A 14,146-nucleotide genomic window follows, 5' to 3' on the forward strand; every position below is an offset into this window, starting at 1 on the left:
GATGTTAAGCTGATTTACAACCCGTCATTTATACTATGTGCTTAAGCCTATCTGCACATCATTGTGACCATCAACAGGTGTTCTAGCCATGAACAGGTACTGTTCGACATGTAGGATTGCTTAGCATCCTGTGGATTTGATGAGCATTGCTGCTCGTTGCACAAAGACAACCAACTGTGTAGGCTTAGCACAACAATTACTTGTACATGTGATTATATTCATACTGTGTACACATGCAATGTTACCAACAGAACAGACATGAATATTGTATATAATCAAAATTATAGTTACCACTGCAGTACCCTGATATGAATGTCATTTGTAATTGTGCTGTTACTGACATGTAGTTTAAAGGCTGAGAGATATATAACAAATGCTTAATTAACAAGATTAAGTATTCAACAGCATTGTTACATGCATAAGCTATTAGTTCCTGCACACATGAGACTGTATCATCTGATATTCTTGCAGTATATGTGTTACTGTCAATTTTATTTTATTAGTCATGTACAACCACCAAACAATAACACAAAACACGCATACACACACACACACACACACACACACACACACACATATATATATATATATATATATATATATATATATATACCAGAAATCATTATTAACAACATAAACAGTCTGTATACATCTGATACATATGAAACATATTTACACTAGCAGTGTATACCATAGTTGTGTGTATACATTGTATTATGTGTATATTCTTATGTAGGCTTATAGTTTTTCCTACTAATATACAACACATATTCATGGATAATATGCTAATCACAAATGGGAATAATATTTTTCCAGATCTCTCTCTCCTGATATATATATATATATATATATATATATATATATATATATATATATATATATATATGGGTCTACTTTACATGGTTGACATTTCATAAAGTCGAAGACCATATGGCTGAGACCATATGATCTACTTTTGAAATGTTGATTGTGTAAAAAATAAAAAACACAACAATCACTTAACTTCACATTGCTAATAGGGGGGGGCAAGCCCCCTCATCCCTCCCTGGAACTTTAATATACCAACTCTGAGATCGCACTACAGTGCAGAAGATGGAAATCTTTCCATTCCGCACTGTATGGAGATGCCCGTTCCACATGGGCGACATTTCAAAAATTGATCATATGTCTCGGCCATATGGTCTTCGACTTTATGAAATGTCGACCATGTGAAGGGGACCATATATATATATATATATATATATATATATATATATATATATATATATATGTGTGTGTGTGTGTGTGTGTGTGTGTGTGTGTGTGTGTGTGTGTGTGTGTGTGCATGTATGAGGAAAAAAGCTGCATTGTCACCACAACAATTAACATTTATATCAGAAATGAAACAGTTTGTCACATTGCCATCTTAATTAAGATAAAACTTGGAGTACTTTTTTAAATTTCATCTGTTGTGGTGCATTAATGTAAAAAATTAACGCAAATGGCAGTTTCCATAAAACTGGGGTAGCATTGCAGAAAGCCTCTAACATCTTGCAACACTACCTAAAATGTAATATTCAGGTTCTTACCTTGTATAATATCATAGCAGGGGCAGAGTCCATCTTGGAGAATCTAGAAACTATGTCAGAATTTTGTTGTTGTAGGACGCCCACTGTGCTATGACTACATAATGGCATCTAGAAACACGTTATGTTAATGAACTCAATCACATATGCATGGCATAGTTTGATCCAGCTTGAGTAAGGAACATAGCCCTTGATGATACATGAATGTACTTGACTCTAAAGCCCAAAATGAATAGCAGAATGGGCATGCAGACATTTAGCCTGCCCTCATATCACTTCTGACATGTAGGTGGAACTGACAGCCCCCTAAAGCTGACCATTGCAACAGCTCTACTTGTATGTTGGTCATAATGGTGCAAGCATGGCAGGGAAAACTGTCAGTCATGCAATGTAAGGCATGAAACTTCAATGGTGACATATTGTGGGGCAGATGCATTTAAACCAATGTGTTTTGAATTGTCCCCAGTATACAAAGAGGATAATCTACAAAGGTAGTTTGCAGTATATGATTGTAGTCCTCAGCCTGACTTCTCACTACAGGTATCCTGTAGTAGTGCAGGGTGCAGGTCTTGTCAGCATTTACAGCCTGTTCTACCAGTTCCGGCATACAGCTGGAGAACCACTTATGCCACTCCCTAGCTCAGACATTTCACATTGATGACAATGTCAGTGGCTTAGACATTTCACACAAGAAGTCAATGTAAGACGTTTAGGCACAAATGGAGTTCAAGCCCTATCAATAATTAAAATTGGGCATAGGGTTCCAGCAGTCCTAGTTTACTTATGTGACTTCAAGACTGCCTGTGTCCTTTTGTGGAACTGGGTGCAGGGAAAGTGTAGCTCATTTCAGAATACCAAAGAGGATTTGGAAAATAAAATTAAACAGCTAAAAACATTTTTGTCTATGTAGTTATTCCTTGGTAGGATCATTGAGATATGTCATCAGCTTCATTAGAAAAGTTTCTGCTAAGTCCCTTACCATACAAAATCAAAGATATCTGTAAAACTATAACCTCAGTCTCATATTTAACTTGACCTACCAAATTTGAAGGATAGACAAAGGCTACTGATTAAAAATAAACCTAAACTAAATTGGCATCTTTAATCTTACTGTGACCTCAAAACTAATGCACTGAAAATCCAGATGACATTAACTCCAGGCCCAACTTTAATTTTAAACATAATTTTGAAACTTACAGTTGACTTGTGTTTAGGGATAGGCCTAAAATTAGCCTGCAACATTACTCACATCATCTGTCTAAGATTATCCCAGACTTCAATTTCCAGACAACTCTAACCTGACCTTCAGAGTTATAGCTGGCTCATCTAATGCTCAGTGCTCCTTCCTACTATGGTATCCCTAAACTATAAATTGAGGATTAAAAAAAAAGGTTGTTCTACATTCTGGCTGTCCTCACCTGCTTGTCCCTTAGGTGTGTCAAGTCTAATGCACTCCTCAACTGAATATCAAAAAGAAAAAAAATACATTCTCTGATCTGGTTCAACTTATCTGTCCCATAAGGATCACCAGGTCTGATGCACTCCTCAGCTCCACAATTAAAAAAAACCTATAGCAAACTGCTTGATACATACAGTTGTAGCAATCAGCTTACAACAAGTTAGACCACAAGTCCTGAAGCAAGTGCTTCAGTTCAGTACTGAGTGCAAAAGTAATATTTCCTCATCAGCATTTAGAAATGCTAGTACAGAAATTATTGCACTACTGATTGGAAAATCATATTCCCTAATTCCTTGCACCTAGGGAGGCTGCCTTCTCTGCCCCACCCTAGCTAAGTTACTGCTGGCCTTATTCCTAGTAATAACTGTAACTTTGAGGACTAATGTCTAAAATAAATCCATATTGTGACTCATACTACCTTTATAAGAGTAACTTAGCTCCCAAAATTCAGATAATTCTAACCTAAACCCTAACCTGTATGTAATATGAGCTTTAAATACATCTTTGTATGCTAGGCCATTGGTCAGGGATATGCCTAAAATAAACTTGAATCTTCTTTCACACTGTCTCCTCAAGACAGAACTCACAGTCCAAGTAATTCAATTCCCAGCCGAAACTCTAAAAGTAACTCCAGCTCTAGTTTAATCCTAACTCTAATGGGGGCTGTGATGCCCCTGCACTGGCTGAGTAATCAAGGAGCCTCAATCCTCATCATTGGCAACAGTGAGGGATGTACACAATGGGAGGATGACAAGTACACACACAGTAAAGTACAATTTCCTTAAGAACACACACAGATCACATTCAGTCTTGGGGCTGGTTTCTCACTCTTTCTCCAGATCCCCAATAAGACTCCTCACTGGCACAGATACAGGTTTAATATCTCAGCTGAGGGGTCAAGCCAAGACCTCCAGCACCCTCTCTGTCCAACCACTGCTTCATGTCCCTGCCAAAGTAGCTGACACACACACTTTGAGATTTGATTTATACACACACACACACACACACACACACACACACACACACACACACACACACACACACACACACACACTCACCTGGGGAAGGCTGGCACAGGTTTACTAGCTATGACCCCTTCTGCCCAGGCTATAAGGCAGTTATCACTGCCACCAACCCCTACTTATCAGCTACTACAAAGGCCCTTACAAAGGGTGACCAGTCCTACTGTGTAATGTTACTATTATCAAAATGGTAAATGTGACCAAGACCAAGGCTATTTAGGAGTGGCCTGTACAGTGTCACCAAATACATATGTACTCTAAGAACTTAAATATGTCTCACAAATATCAGCCACAAAGATAGGTTTAAATATATTTAATAATAAATAATAAAAGGACAAGACAATACTCAACCAACACAGTAACTGCAGAGTTCAGAATCACAGGAAATATTTTAAAACAACATTGCAGGACAGTCTCAAATGAATACAGAAAACATCTAAACTAATCTCTACTATATTTCTCTTCATCTCTAAAAGAAATACTATGCCTAAATCCTACTTACAGAGCAACACACATGCAGAAGTGTTGAATGGATGTTTCTAGGTCCAAGACAAGATACTAAATGCCTTCTCTCTCTCTCTGAGAGAGTTCTTAAATTAATATCACAGATTAGCCTGGATGACATCACTCTTTGTCACCTGCCTTCAGTTCCCAGGCTAACAGAAACTTAACAAAATTTAACATTTGTGTGTGAGAAATACATATCTCTCAGATGTTTACCCAGAACTGGAAGTCATAAAACAATTAAACACTTTTACACTTTAAACCCAGTAATTACTTTTCTTTTCAGAAAAAAACTCTAGGTCTAGACATTGTGTCTGTTTCACTGAAACTGAGATATAACACAATCGTAAAACAATCCCAACTTATTTTCTTGAAGCTTTGTAAGTTAACTCTGTGTGTTCCAACTTTTACTATCAAAACATACATTTGCACAGGTATATAGTTTATATACATTTCTGTTCTTTTCCAATAGGGTACACTGTGGTTACATTCTTGAAGCTCAGTACATAACATACAGTTCTCTTACATTTGTAAGACAAGCATATGAATCATATTAACATTCACAAATGACATATTATTTGCAAAATTCTAGATAGCTGGGCTGGCAGTGTCACAGGGGCTATAATTCCGAGGGTTAGATTTAGGATGTTGTTTAAGTATATTTTCTGATTTAAGTCTCTACTTTCACTCACATTACTCTCCCTATGATTAATCCAGCTCTCTAAGTCAAAATAATCCTAACCACAGCCTTAAGCTTATATTTAACATCAACCCTAATGTGGCTCCAAGGTACAGAGAGTTGGAGCCCTGACTATGACCCATGTGAGTGGTTTCAATTAGTAGTACTGACACTGGGGAAGCCAGGCAGGGAGGGTGAGGAATGTAGTGCCATAGTCCAAACACCTCACCAAGGGGATGGGAGGAGTTTGTGTACAGCTGAGGGCACACTGGTTGGTGTGATTTTTATGATGAAGATTAGGCAATCAATGTTCCTGCTGTGAGGGTAGGGATAGGTGTGGTTGGAGGAAACCTTCCTTATGGAAGTGAGGGAAGGTCCTCCATAGACAACTCATTGCATGTCCTCCATTATACTTCTTCAGGTGCATGCATTTATGGTGAGATCAAAAATATGACAAAAGCCTCAGACCACTAACTGATGGCTCCCCCTCCTGGTCTACCCTCATCCTTTTGATGGGGAATGAATTGGCCATTTGGCTGAGAGGTGGCTGATAATTGATAGGCAACAGGACAAAGACTGCGAAAAAAAAAAAAGAAAAGAAATAAAACTAACCTTAACTGTAGATGTGAGGATTACTAGGGTTAAGCTGTTCACTGGATATATACTTAAAATAAGCCAGGATATTTAGCCACAGTGTATCTCTAAGATTAGTTCACTGAACTACTCAACTACACAAAAAACAGATGTAGATAAATCAAAACAATCGTCACAAACTGAATAAAATTTATTCACTAGACTTAGCATCTTGGCACAAATGCCTTCAAAGACTCTTTGAATTAATTTGTGCCAAAGCGCTAAGTCTGGTGAATGAATTTGTATTCAGTTCGTGGAAGTTGTTTTGATTAAACTTAGTTCACTGACTCTGGGTAACTCTAACAGTAGGTGTTATCTAACACTAGACCAATCAGTTTGGGGGCTATGTTGAGAATAGTTGAATATGTATACCTATGTATCTTTGTTAAGCCTGAACATTTGCTCACCCTGTATCCCTAAACATAATTTATCCTCAGACTCATTGTAAAGGCATAAATGCCCTAAGCCTGGCCATAACAGGTCTTAAAAGTTTAGGTTACTGTTTTGATTAATGTTAGGCTTTGAGTTAGGGCTGTGCCTAGAGATGAGTGGTGGCTTTATGCTATGTTTAGTGTTACCATTAAAGTTAGAACCACTTTGTGGTAGACAAATGCCATAAGTGTGTGTGTGTGTGTGTGTGTGTGTGTGTGTGTGTGTGTGTGTGTGTGTGTGTTTGTGTGTGTGTATACATGCATGTGTATATTAACCCTTGTGTTCTATAGGTATGTGCATATAGGTATGTATTCCAATGAAGAAATGAGCTCTAAATCTTCATCCTGAACTACACAAAATTTTCAGAGTGTAACAGAGCACTTAAAATACTTGTTTTCAAAACAATTCTTACTAAAAAGGAAGCTTCAAAATGTCATCTACCCACAACTACCTCTAATGATAGGATACTATATAATTACCTTTCTTTTTTAACTTCTGCTGACAAAAAGTGATAACAGGATGAAGTTTTGCTTTAATTATGCTGTGGAACAAATACATATTATCCCATCCTGGGACATGAGCACATCTGCTGAGAGTGGACAGAAAGCAGACATTATTTTTTCATGCATGTTTTTCTTAGCCTTCCAGCTGCAGTTCTGAAGTTCTTATTACATAAATAAACATAAAAACATGATATTACATCACATGATTTTGTGAACTTCATTTTATTGCATTTCACGATCAAACTAAAAGTATAATTATTGAATCCAGAATAAAAGTCTGCTGCTCTCTGTTTCTAGTCCAGCAACTGATTTTCAAGATTCTCTACTGCTCCTGCATTAGACAGATGTGTGTACTTAGCTCAGCACTCATGTTTTTAAAAGTTGTGGCTACCATTTATCTCCATTGTCATGACAATGTATCCTACATAGTACTCTCCTTACATTTTAGTTTCTGCTCTTGTAGCCAGCATAGAGTCCAAGATCACCCCACAGAGTATCCCACCTTTTCCAAGAGAATTAGCCTTTGAGCAACCGAATGTTTTGATTGTATGAATAGTAGAATGTCAGCTGTGAGTACCAGATAAGCGGCATCAGCAGTCTGTGAAAATTGTTTTTCCTTTATGCTCAAACTCACCAGACTATTCCTACACATAGTTCATATAAATGTTTCCCATTTGTGCCTTTATACCCTCAATGTCATCATTCAATGTTTTGTCTTTAAGTAGATTCATACAGTGCTTCTACAGTGAAGGACAGCAGGCTTCTACGTTCTGTTAGACAAAGTATCTCAGTAGCTAACCTCTCTCTGCACCCTCTGAGAAAAATAAGGGATTGTCAGCTGCTTAATAAAAATTAAACTCCTTACAGTTTGCCCATCTTGGTTATATTCCACTCCACCCTGACAGTTCACCTTGTCCTACAAAGTACAGTATAAATTCCTTGCTTTTATGCCTGTGCTTAATTACATCTTGTAAACTAGTGATACACATACATATACACACACACGGACACAGACATAGACACAGAAAAACATCTATCTATCTATCTATCTATCTATCTATCTATCTATCTATCTATCTATCTATCTATATATCATATACATATGTGCACATATAACTGCCTATATGTATCTATCTATCTATCTCTCCCTCTCTCTCTCTCTCTATATATATATATATATATATATGTATGGTTTCACTTTAAAATCTCAAAATACTGAAATATCGAATTTCAGTATTTTGAGACAATAACGTTGCATGTAAAAAATAGTGAAAGTGCATAACCGCGAATAACGCTATGTCGAATTCACAGTTATGGTGTTTCGGTACGTGACGTGGGATGTAGTGTGTGCCTGATGTGCGGTTTAGTGTGTGGATTTGGCTGGAATTTAAGGTAAGTGACTATTTTGTAAGGGTTTTGGGTAGGCGTGTGAGTGTATGTGGGTGTGTTCATCAGTTTTAGGTGTGGGTTAGGGTAGGCAAGTGAAAGTATGACTGTTTAAATGTTGAAAGTGGTGGTGCTTGCATAGATGTGATGTGTGTATGTGTGCACAAGGGGACTGTAGAGTGTGCATTGGTGACTTTTTTGTCTTTTTCTGTTTGGTGCAATCTCGGAGTTAGTATATTTAAGTAGTGGGGGTGCAGGGGGGCTTGCCCCCTGCTTATTTGTAGTGTAGGGTTGTTTATTTGTGTTTTTGTGTTTGTGTGTGTTGTGTTGTAGTTTGGGTAGGGTGGTGTATGTGTTGTGTGGTGTGTGTACGTTCGGGATTTTGACTTTTGCTTTTTTGCTGTTTTGGTGTTTTTAAGATTCGGCTTTATAGTTTCGAAATACTGAAATTCAATATTTCAGTATTTTAAGATTATGAAGTGAATCCATATATATATATATATATATATATATATATATATATATATATATATATATATAAAACAAAACTGGGAAACCACAAAGCGAGCTGACACCACAGGAACAAAAAATTAAATTTAATGTTTAGCGCTTTCGTCACAAATTACAGTTGACTTCTTCAGAAAAAACAGAGTATCACCTCTCAACTCTTTAAATACTCATTACAATGACATAATTAACAAATGTGTGTTAAGCACCATATACATTTAAAGATACAGACTCCCTTTTTTCACCCTTTATACATACAAAGTTAAAAACAATGTTAAACTACATATAATATCTAATAATATTGAATACTTCAGACTTAGTTAACTTGAATTATGAAGGTAATAAAATAATAAAAATTAGCTAATTATATAAAAAATTAGCTTTTAACTTCAAAAAACTGGTTATTGAGACCATGTCATTCAATCCTGGGTTAATGTTAGCATTAACCCTCAATTGCCATAACAGTTCTTTATACTCAAGTAAATATTCCATAGGATCACCTCTCTCATCTACCTCAAGTTGTTCAAGAACTGTGAATTTAAAATTGTGACCTGGGTAGGTATTGACATGCTTAGCCAATGAATTTTTTTAATTCATTTTCCTAATGTCATATAAGTGTTGATATATACATGTTTGAAAGGCATTCTTTGTCCAACCATAACCTTTAAGAAATACGCTGTCACCTTCCAAAATGTAATTGCAGTGAGTACACTGCTTACATTTAGACATTCTCCCTAGTTCTCCAAAGATATTACCACCTTTTTTCCTCTCTAAGATGTTTTTAACACTGGTGTCCTTTTTATACACAACCACTGGGGCTTCCCCAATTCTCTCTCCTAGGGCTGGATCCCCTGACAAGATAAACCAGTTCTTGAAAATAATGTCCCGAATCAGTGGGAACTGAGGTGTATAAGTTAATATGAGGCCATGATGGAAACAACCAGAAGATGAGTTACTGTTTTCCAATGGAGCACACAGTCTGGTGATGTCAATCCCTAACAAAGGATAGAAGTGATCCTCTAATCTCTTTTTGGTCACTTCATCAAGCAAAGGTGTCACAAATTGCTCCAGGCAACCTCTTTGTACCAACATCCTCAATAAAACTTCCCTTTCTTCATACAAATCTTCGATTGTACTAATCATGCGAGCCAACCTCACTCCCTGGCCTTTAACCAGGGAGCGTTTTTGATGGACTGGGTGCCCGCTCTCATAATGAAGAAGGGAGTTCAAGTAAGTTGGTTTACGATAAATGGTAGAGCAAAACTGTGCAGAAGCATAATCTTTGCTAATCCTAATATCCAAGTAACTAATCGAATCTAAATGAGTTTCCATAGTAAATTCCAGAAATGTGGTACTAGAATTGAGGAACAGTAAGAAATAATACAACTGGTCAAAATTGCCATTCCATAAAATCAGGATGTCATCTAGGTAACGTCCATAAAACTTGCAACATGACATCCCTTCAGTTGGAAAAACCTTGGAAAGTTTCCACTGGGTCAGGTGTGTGTGTGTGTGTGTATGTTTGTGTCTATATATATATATATATATATATATATATATATATATATATATATATATATATGTATAATATTTATGTATGTGTGTATATATATATATATATATATTTATATATATATATATATATATATATATATATATATATATATATGGGTCCCCTTCACATGGTCGACTTTTCAGAAAGTCGACTTTCATATGGCCGAGACCATATGATCGACTTTCAAAAAGCCGACCATGGGGAACCACTATCTCCGTACAGTGAGGAATGGCAAAATTTCCTTCTTCCGCACTGTAGTGTGATCTCGGAGTTGGTATATTTAAGTTATGGGGGTAGGGGGTGGGGGCAGAGCTTGAAAGGTAAGTGTTTGTTGTGTGTTTTCTGTTTATTTACATGGTCAGCTTTTCAAAAGTCGATCATATGGTCTCAGCCATATGAAAGTCGACTTTCTGAAAAGTCGACCATGTAAATTAGACCCATATATATATATATATATATATATATATATATATATATATATATATATATATATATATATGCATTTATCTTGGGGGGAGCATCTGTTCTGTTAGCTAAAGCATTGACCATTTCCTAGTGGAATCCTTCCACAACATTGCCCTACATGTTCATACTCATCCCTGTGTTGTAGCTTTTGAGGTAAAATTTTGCAACCATTAAAATATCAAAATTAAGATCTAGCATCTACTTGGAGAAGGTTAAACTCAACTTTAAATTATATGTTATTGCTCTTAGTATACTTTTAATATTATCAAATGAAGTTTTAAATACTGCTACTTCTTCAAATATGTTACTGTAGTATCTTTATTTTTTCCTTGGAAAGAAGAAATGCTTAATTGCATCTCAAGTTAGATATGTAGTGCTCATTTCTTTTCAGGTTGCACTCCTGAGGTCAAAACTGCAAGTGGTTTAAAAAAATGAAAATTATAACATATTTTTAATGTTACAACTTTATTGCCAACTGAGACTTTCTTTATCATCAAATATACAAAGATGATATCACTGCAGATATCCACAATGATTTACAAACACCTGCAAAACATTCTGGGTAACCATCATCAACATACAGCTTTAGAAATACAGTTATGGTTTTACTAAGAAATTAACACACTAATTACTGTTGAATGTAGGATGTTCCACTTGTGACTTAAAAAAAAAAAAAAAAAAAACGGTCCACTCTCCTAGTCTGACACCTCCATGCCAAGACCCATTACTCACCTCCTCCCCCCTCACTCCCTCAGCTCTTCACTAAAAAAGGTTCAAGTTCCCTTGGTCTGGTACTCTAAGCCAGATCTCTGCCCCCTTAGCTGTGCAATACTTGTAAAGTATAGCAAGCCAGTTGCTATATTTGTAACAAATGGCTTGCTACAGCTTATCACACAAGAAGTAGTTTTCTATACTAGCATTTAGAAATGTTGCTACAGAAAAGAATGCAGGAAATGCACTTCCCATTCTCGCCACCTAACACCTTGCACTTGGGGCGGCTGCCCACATTACTCCACTCTTGTTATGCTTCTATGTGTTATGATAACTCTGCTGTTACTACAACTAGCATGGAGATATAGTAGCTTATACACTAATGTAGGTACTCAGGATCTGTGGGTTCAGTCTTTCATAATGTCAGGGGAGGGAGTTTCAGTTTTAAGAAAATTTCCAAGGGGTCATCCTTATCAGCAAAATTAAATGCAAAAATTATACACTTTATGCATTCAAAACTGTGTAATGCCGTGAGGTATATGGTGAATAGATTACTCCTATCTCTAAAGGTTTGTTATTTGCATTTACTGTGCAAAATGCAGTAAGACACGTTCATGTAACTGTCAGGACTAAGTTCCAAAACAGTTTGTGTTCAGAGCAAGGTGCTTCTCTGGACTAACTTTCCCTCTGAAAATGGTTACAATTCTAGGAGCAGGCCTATATCCTTCTCCAGGCTATGAATGCAAATGAAAAAAACATGTACTCTTTTATGGGCAATCCCCTAGTTATGCCTGTAAGGAATTCCTGGGGGAGGGGTTATATTTTACTGGTCAGTGAAGCAAGAGCAGGATGGTGGGGGCTGCTTGCTTTTGCTACACCAGTGGTTTGCAATGTGGCCACTGATCTACATTGCTACTTTTGCACTCACAGCGGAAGGAACACACCAGTATAAGAATTCATGACCATAATAACTGATATTTCCTCATAACGTTATGATTGTTTTGGTGTACTGGTATTTTGGTATTTGCAGTCATTGATCTAATGCAATTAGTTGTTTGTCTAGAGCAGTTACACTTGTTACTGCTGCTGTTGTTGTTTTTAACAATCTTCTCTTATTTTCTGTTTGTAGTGCAGAACGAGGTTGGCTTACAATAATATGCAAAAACAACCTCTTATTTTCTGTTTATGATACAGAAAGTAAATGGCTTACAGCAATGTATGAAACGTGTCTTGTAATATAAATACTATGTAAAGGTTCTGTTCTGATTGATGGAGTAGACAGACTGATTAATGCTCCATATCTTCAAAAGCAAATGGTTGCCATGTTTTCAAACTGCAAAGAGTGATGTGAAATTATAAATGAAAATTTCAAGCTTCGCTGTGGGATTGGGAATCCCAGACTAAGGGCTGTGAAGCTGAAAATCACTTGTCACTTTCTTATTGCTAGTGCAACAGTCCAAAGTGTGACTTTTTTTAAATTTTATTGTCATTAAACATTTTGGACATGCAAAGTTAAATAATAAATGCAACTAATGAACAACAAGAGGTTTAAAAGGCAGAATATTCAAAGTAGTACTGAAAAACATATTAAATATAAACTCTAATTATTGTAAATACCTTGACTATAGTAAATCATAACATTTTAATAGACGTTCTCCTTAATTATTCCATTCTGTAGTTTACTTTGCCATTTTCAATTACTGCAGACCTTATTTTAGTAAAGATTTTCAGTAAAAAAGGGTAAGCGAGACAGGTAACAGAGAAAAGAAGACGGTGTCCCACTCAAACTGCAATAAACATTTTCAAAGTCTAATGACTCTGTTTATGAAACAATACCAGAGCATCCATTTATTTATCAATTTCTTTCTTGCTCTCCTTTTTAAGGATATACATCATGGTGGTACGGCGGTAGCGTTGTTAACTCACATCAAGAGGTTCTCCCATTCGAATCTCAGCTTGGCTTGGGAGTGCCTTCTGTGTGGAATCTGCATGTCCTCCCCGCGATTGGGTAGCGGTCGAAAGACATGCGTGCATAAATGGGCGTGCCTTCATTGAAGGTTGGGTGTCGAGCTGGCACCTCGGCGTTTCGTAAAAATCTACTGCCAATCATTAGCGGACTGGAGTTCTGCTGTGGTGACCCCTTACCGGAAAAAGCTGAAAGACAAACAACAACAACAACATCATCTCATGCCAGTTTTGTTATTTGGTCCCTTAATGGGATGTTACCAGTAAAGTGTGTATGTCATGTGACTTCTCAGACTCCAAATGTATAGTGTCTGATGGGCACACATCATATCTCTCACTGTTTACTTCTGCCATTAGTAACACTAGGTGCATTTAACCGTAGACATATGTCACAGCAGGCTTTGTTTGTTTGTTTTGTTGCTTTTTTTTTTTTTTTTTTTTTTGGATTTTCACACAAAGGTCTTTCCTCCTCCCTCCCATTCCCTGTTATAATTAGTACTCATAGCTAAGATAAATTCCTTTCTATAACTAACATGTGTCTCTGTAACTATATTCTGAAGCAAAAAATGGAGAAATAAGCCAAACAACGGTGAAACAATTTAATGACAGATAATGCACATCAAACAGTAAGGGCTTTAGTCAGCACTGGACTTCTTCAGACTGAATCAACTGTAACTATATTCCACATACTCATAGCTAAGATAAAGCCCGATCTATTAGTACTTTATCTCACTTTAACTATATCCCACATACTTAAAAG

Source organism: Protopterus annectens, chromosome 1.part0 (assembly GCF_019279795.1).
Source record: "Protopterus annectens isolate FY-2018-M chromosome 1.part0, PAN1.0, whole genome shotgun sequence".
Taxonomy (NCBI): domain Eukaryota; kingdom Metazoa; phylum Chordata; order Ceratodontiformes; family Protopteridae; genus Protopterus; species Protopterus annectens.